The sequence below is a fragment of the Corvus cornix genome, chromosome 2, assembly GCF_000738735.6.
Source record: "Corvus cornix cornix isolate S_Up_H32 chromosome 2, ASM73873v5, whole genome shotgun sequence".
NCBI lineage: Eukaryota > Metazoa > Chordata > Aves > Passeriformes > Corvidae > Corvus > Corvus cornix.
Genome location: NC_046333.1, coordinates 75155340 through 75162761, shown reverse-complemented (window position 1 = coordinate 75162761; position 7422 = coordinate 75155340). Strand labels below are relative to the sequence as shown.

Sequence of the window (7422 nt, the reverse complement as noted above, 5' to 3'; positions counted from 1 at the left end):
GGACAGCGAGAGATCACTCATCGAGTACAGTCACAGAACAGGCTGAACTTGGGGATATTACTTGAATTTATTACCAACAAAATCAGAGCAGAATAATGAGAAGAAAATAGATCTTAAAAATCTTCCCCCCACTCCTCCCTCCTTCCCAGATCTACCTCCTCCCCACGAGTAGTGCAGAGAGACACAGAATGGAAGTTATGGTCAGTTCATCACACATTGTTTCTGCTACTGCTCATGGAGAGGAGTCCTTCCCTGGCTCCAGTGTGGAGTCCCTCCTACAGGAGACAGTTCTCCATGAACTTCTCCAACATGAGTCCATCCCACAAGAAACAGTTCTTCACAGACTGCTCCAATGTGGGTCACTCTTCCACAGGGTACAGTCCTTCAAGGACAGCCTGCTCCAGCGTGGGTCCCCCATGGGGTCACAAAACAGGAAAATGTCTCCAGTGTAGGCTCCTCTCTCCATGGGTCTGCAGGTCCCTGCCAGGAGGCCTGTTCCAGGGCATGGTTCCCATGGGTTCTCAGGCCTCCTCTCAGGCATCCACCTGCTCCAGTGTGGGTCTCCTCCAGGGGCTGCAAGTGGATTTCTGCACTCCCATGGATCTCCATGGGCTGCAGGGGCACAGCTGCCTCACCATGGTCTGCACCACAGGTTGCAGGGGAATCAGCTCTGGCGCCTGGAGCACCTTCTGCCTCTCCTTCTGCACTGACCTTGGTGCCTGCAGAGTTGTTCCTCTCACATGTTCTCACCCCACTGCTCAAAAACTTTTCTGTTTTTAATGTTACAGATAAGCGAAGCCTTACAGAATAAGGGCCTGGTTGCCTTTGTAAAATCATGGCTAACTCCTTGTACTTCAGCTAAGCAGAGAAGGATTCCGGGTAATGACTCAGCTGGAATAGAGGTGGAAAACAAGTTATCTAACCGTGGAAAACAAGTTATATAACCACCAAGTGTTCACATCGTGGTTTATGATGGTTGGTTGAATTATACTTGTTTGGCCTTAATGGAATGTTACTGATTAAGGCCTAATTACTTAAAAAGTCCTGGTTTTGGCAATAAGCGAGCTCCCTTTTTGCACCTGTCTGAGGATTCTGCTTTGCTTCTTATTGTAGCATTTTAATTCTTAGATATGCAACCCCAGAAGTGCTATCACCACCTCTGATTGGCTTGGCCATGGCCAAAAGCGGGTCTGTCCTGGAGCTGGGCACTGGGTCTGTCAGACACAGCAGAAACTTCTGGCTGCATCTCACTGATGATATCCCTGTAGCACCACCTCCCCACCTCCCCCAAACCCCATCACACAAACACAGTACAGTACCCAATGAAAATCCATCAAAAAGGTTTACAACAATTACAGTTTCAGTTTTCACCTAGGTATTTGGTCTTTCATTTTTTGGTTTTTAACATAATTTAAATTTGCAGCAGCCATTGTGCATTTAAAATGTGTGATATTTTATCTCATGCTGTAGTCAAACAAACTCTCTAAATAATGGGCGAGTGGAACACACCTCACTGTGATAAAATATCCCATCTGGCTCCTCTGGGGTTTGAGAGTCTCCAGCCCAGCCCACCAATCTCCCTCACCCACCATTGACGTGATTCTGAAATGTAGCCCTGGCTCTGTGCTGGGAAGAGGGGAAAATGCCACTGTTCTTTAATGAATGTTAGTTTGTACGTACATTTACTGATACACAGAGAACTGAAAATGTCAAATGAAATGCTACATATATAGAAGTTGCTTACATTGTGTGGCATTATGCTGGAGCAACAGTCCTTGAAAACTATTCCAGAGAGCAGAGTACTTACTGAAGATACTGAAGAAACATCTCCCCTGCCATTCACAATACTGCAGTCTCCAAGGTGAAATAAAATTATTTTAACAGCAGGCACTGAAAAAGAAAATTGTTCTGAAAATTCATGTCCTATCTGCCTTTTAATGCAACAAGCATCAACCTAGAACTGTCATATGGAAAAGAAAGAACCAGTGAGCCTTCTAGTCTTCTGCTGGTCCCCACCTGTTCCAGGCCTGGCTGGGATAGAAGTAACTTTCTTCTCAGGAGCCAGTGTGGTGCTGTGCTTTGACTTTGTGACTAAACAGTGTTGATAACACAGCAGTGTTTTGGCTATTGTTGAACAGTACTTGCACAGTCAAGGCTTTTTTTTTCTCCCACTCTGCTCCCCCAGTGAGTTTGCTGGAGGTGAGCAAGAGGCTGGGAGGATACAACTGCAACAAGTGACCAAGCAATATTCTGTACCATATGATTTTGTCTTCAAAAAGCTCAAAGAAACCAAAAAAAAAAGCAGGTATGTTGATGGTTAAAGCATTTTCTTTCCAAGTAACTGTTATGCATTCTGAAGCTCTGCTTCCCAGGAAGTGGCTAGACCTCTGTCTGCTGACAGGAAGAAAGAAATAATTCCTTTTTTTCTCTCCTTGCACATGTACCTTTTGCTCCACATATTAGACCTTTTTTTTTTTCTCAATCCATGAATCTTATCACCTGCCTTATTTTTTCTCCCTGACACACAGCAGAAAGGAGTCAGTTCCATTAGATGAGGTCAACCCACCAAACCCAATACTGAGTGGCCCATCTCTGTTACTGAAATATGGATAGAAGCAGACTCACAAGGGAAATGTCATTCACATAGAAATAACTGAAACTGAAGACTAGAGGTTTAGAGCGAGTAGAGACATTTGCATGTCTTACCTACATGTAAAATCTAATGTCTTTAACATATGATAGTTTCCCTAAAACATTGTAGGCTTGCAAACAACCCTTACAGAGTGAAGGCTACTATTCTGAAGAGCATATTTGCCGAGATCTTTCTTCCTTCATTGTCAATAAACAGAATATTTTCACATAATTTACATAATCAGTGATAATATAGTTACAGAAAATTAAAGTGCTACAAATTTGATATAATCTGCCACAACTAAAGAAGGAAGCCAGCTATAGCTGAAGCCAAAGACAAACAGAAGTACACCACACTCCAAAGTCAAGAGCATCTGGTCTTTTGCACTAAAACACTGAAGCTGTTGCCAGACTATTCAGCCAGAGAATTCTGCACTTTTCATTCAAGATCAACTTATTAGCCCAGAGGAAAGGTGATTAATGGCCAGTCATACCATGAGAGGAGAGAAGAAACTGAATGGTGTGAAAGTCAGCTAGAGCTGCCCTAGCAATCTGATTGATTCCATTTCAACTAGTGCAAATTGTCTGTGTTGTTACAGGTAAGATGACTTAATTTGTCCAAGGCTGTGAGACAGAATATCTGCATAGAGATCGAGAGGGAGGATGATGGACACTCCAGTCAGGAAGAAAGAGAAGTGCTGGAAGCGAGGACCCTGTTTTTGTGACTAGCACAAAATGTGAAAGTGGCATTTGATGTAGAAGAGGTGAAGAAGGACATAAGTTTTCCCTCTGTAACTGGTACACATCTCTCATTCAAGTGGTCTACTAGTTTACTCCAGGACTGGGATGTTTTGTTTAGGTATTCCCTCTATGTGACACACATGTCTTATTTCCAAGTCCACCCTGGTGCTATTCAGCGAGGGCATAGTATTTCAAAGCCTTTTTTTTGGTGGAGATGAGAACTCTACTCTCCCATGCTACAATTCTTCTAAAGCCATTTTCACTGAAGAAACAAATATGAAAATATTTGAGAGAATGTATTTCACTGGGAGAATGTATTCCAAATAACATTATGGATTTCTCCTGGGCAAGAAAACACAAAAAGATTTTGATTTGATACTGCACATAACACCTAAGCAGAGACTAAAACAGAAGGAAATCTCTTCATCTTATGTCTTTCATGCAACATAAATTTGGAGACTAAAATTAAAAATTAATGATGTGTACATTTATTTTGTTAATGTATATCTAATAACTGAAATTCACAGCTATCAGTACTATTAACTGAAGTTGTCTACACCTTAAAGAAGACAGAATTTGGTTTTGACATAGTCACAAACACTTTCGAGTCAGCTTTTAAATTCCGTATCCTGCATTTTCAAGAAGAAAAATACCAGTTATTTTTCAGTTCAAAATAATCTTATTTTTAGTCCTTTTCAGCAGATGTAAGTGTAAAAAGAAATAACATCACATAAATTAATAATTAATTCTGCTTACTTCTATTATTTGCCATTGTAGCTGTAAGAATTCATCACCACAGTATCTGAGCATCTTAGAAATTTCAGTGAATTACACATAAATCCACCAACTTGTAGGGTGCTTCTGTTATTCCTGTTTCACATTTCTGGAAGATAATGGACACTGAGATTGATAGACTGATTTTTCAGAGGTGCTTAGTATCTGGTTGGCCTACCCATTCATTTTATTTGGCATTGCAAATCATAGGTCATTATTTTTTTATCTGTAACTTAAGGACTTTGAAAATACCATTTTTAAGAAACTTCCTGACTTGTGATAAATTTCCTTACGCATTTAAAGCTTATTTTGCCAAAATATGAGGTTGTAAAGCATTGAGAGTAACAGAGGACTTACCTGTTGACATCCAGCTTGTAGCTGGTAGCTGCTAAACCAGTCAGAAACAGGGAATAAAACATAAAAGCATAATTAATCCTTTCTTTTTCTTTCTTCTTCTTCTTCCTTTTTTTTTTTTTTTTAAATTTGGAAACGCACATTTTCTTTCCTGTCCAAGAAGAAATGTTATGCCATTGAAATGATCCTCATTCTCAAAATACATTGCATTTATTTTAAACACCTTTATCACATAATCTTATTATATAACTGATACTTACAGATGCTCCACTAGTGCTCAGTCACCCTAAGAAAGTTGATAAATGAGACAGAGATCCACTTCTCTACATTTTCTCATGAACAGAGATGTTAATGCAGTCTAGTGCAAAAGATAAACAAAGGGAGGAGTTAAAGACATGAAAGCCAAGAATTTATTTTCCATTCTTTACACAAAACATTCAGTTCTAAGTTCAATACTCATGTAGCAAATGAATGTAGCATCAAAAAATGTTCTGATCCTTTTTTTCTAGAGATAAGTAATGTTGACTGCATGCAAAGATAATTTTTCAGGCTCTTATTTTTTTTCCTAAAGTACAATTTCAGTAAAACTGAAATTCTACTGTCACAGTAGGATGCACTGGCAGTTCAAGGTTGCAATTCTAAAATAAACTTACACTGCTGTTAAAGCACAAATCTGCAAATCTCATTTCTTCTGGCTTTGTCAGAATTAGCCACAGAAATAGCTTTATTTGAGTAACATATTGCTTTATCCTATTGCTTCATAAAGCATCCTGTCACATTACAAGCAGCTATACAATTTCTCCTTTTGTCTCATTGTCTACATGGATACAAGTACATTGGTTTCTAAGGAACTACATCTCAGGTAATGCACAGATTGTGGTATTATCTTTTGTGAACTGAGGACTTACCAAAAGAGCAGACTGTCCCGCTATACACAGGTTTGGACCATATTTGAGGGTAATGTTTAAGTTTGTACAAAAAACTACACACCATATTGTTGGTTAGTTGAAACAAGAAAAACTGAAATAATCAGAAAACCACCCAGAGCTAATATGCCTTCAAGAAAGCCTAATGTCTTCTGGTTTAAGGTGGCCTGTATGTGATTTTATTTCCAGGCCTTAAGGCATCAGTTCTTTGGCACCATTGGCATCATTATTAGTGAACTATATCTTACCAAAAAGTCTCATATATTTTTAAGATTGCATTTCCCCAAGAAAAAGCCACAAACATAAATAATTCTTTGACTATAGTTACAGCAATGAAAACATCTAGGAGGTAGTCATTTCTGTTTACAGGCCTAACCACAGCAATTTGTATTAACCACCCAATATTTTATGTGACACATAAACATACAGAAAAATCTGAAGTATTTTCAAAGTTTTATGCTGACCTAAACCCTTCATTGTTTCCCCACTGCAACACTTCATAATAGATTCTATTTACCTAAGTGAGAGTCAATTTGGAATTTATAATGAAGATAAACAGTGTAAGTAAGTTTATAATGTTTTGTTCTTTCTGGTTTTGCATATGGAAAGACTACAGGTAAGAGAACTGAGAAAAACTGTGATCCTGCTGCATAACTGAAAATTTAGCAGTAATACCCCATCAGAGTGGGTGAACATTCACATCTATTTAGCCTAACCTCAGAACAGATGCTGAGAATGGAAGTTGCACAGGGTAGAAATTATTACAAAAACTGCTGTCGTAATGTGATTGTAACAGATATAAGGCTCAGTCATCAAGAATTCAACTACTTTGAAGACAGAAGTCTTCAATACTGCAAAGCCACAGATTCTTACTTTTCTTTAGCAACAGTTGATACTTTGAAAAGAATTGGTTAAGACTTGAGCAAAAAGTTTCAAATTAAATTAATGTTTGGTTTGAACATGTATTTTCATTATGTACCTCTAGAAGGAGAAAATGGTGTATTGTGAAAATGTAAGCAAAACAATTTACTATCAGACAGTAAAATACTTAATATTTACGTAAATATGAATGATAAGTAAGACTGCAGTGTACAGAGTACAGCTGTCACACTGGAAAAAACAAGGAAGCAATCCCTGGCTGTTCTCTGCACACCTCACAATGTTAAAACCATGACGTGAGATTCTGTCATCTATATCCCATGTACTATTAAAAATGTCTAAGAAAGATCAGATGAAGAACTGAGTTACAAAAAGATGAGAAATCCAGTTTATTTTTATATTATTAAGGATTTAGTCTAGTATTTCTGTATGGAGGAAAAATGTTTCCTCTTCTCAAATAAGTATGTCTGTTACAAATGTGGTCCCATGTGATTTCATGTTTGGACTTTGTACTAAAGGCATCCAGATGGTGTAGTAAGAGAGTGTTCCAAAAATGTAACTGGCATCCTTGCTGGCAGTGACAGCTTCCAGCGACTTAAAGTTGTAATTTCCTTATTCAACAAACAGAGAGAGTTTTGTGACAACACTGGAGAAAATGAGAGTCTTTAAGAATTTATGACATGGTAATCTTCACCTTTTCCATCCAGCTGAGAATGTTCCCTTTAGAGCTCGAGAGTAGTTATTATCACACACTGCCCTTTTCTTTACCTTCCTCTTTCATAGGAACTGTTTCTAAATCTGTCTGCTCACAGAAAGATAATCCTTCAGTCAGGATAGGGAAAAAAATGGCCATGATTACACTCCTGGGCATATATCCTTCCTTTTATTACATTTCTTCATTTTAACTTTACTAGGGTCATTATTATTGCCTCATAAAATATGGCAATGGTACCATTATTGCTCCTTCTCCAGAAATGCTGTAGATGTTGATAGCACAGAGAAAAATGAGGACATAGATTTCAACCCACTAAAATCAATTGGAAATGCTTTCAGGTTAGCTGAGAAGCAAGCATGTAAATTATTAGAGCAGATATGGACCAGTTTCCAGGCTGGCTGC

At 38.5% G+C, this 7422-nt stretch overlaps 1 long non-coding RNA gene across 1 annotated transcript; it reads right to left on the bottom strand.

The window, feature by feature from the left end:
- Positions 1-514: 514 nt before the first annotated feature.
- LOC109144681 lies at positions 515-4629 on the bottom strand. The gene is made up of 3 exons (XR_002045583.2): positions 4504-4629; positions 1808-1890; positions 515-891 (listed from the first exon to the last, which is right to left on the bottom strand). It is a non-coding gene; the product is annotated as an uncharacterized LOC109144681 (long non-coding RNA).
- Between the last annotated feature and the right edge of the window lie 2793 nt (positions 4630-7422).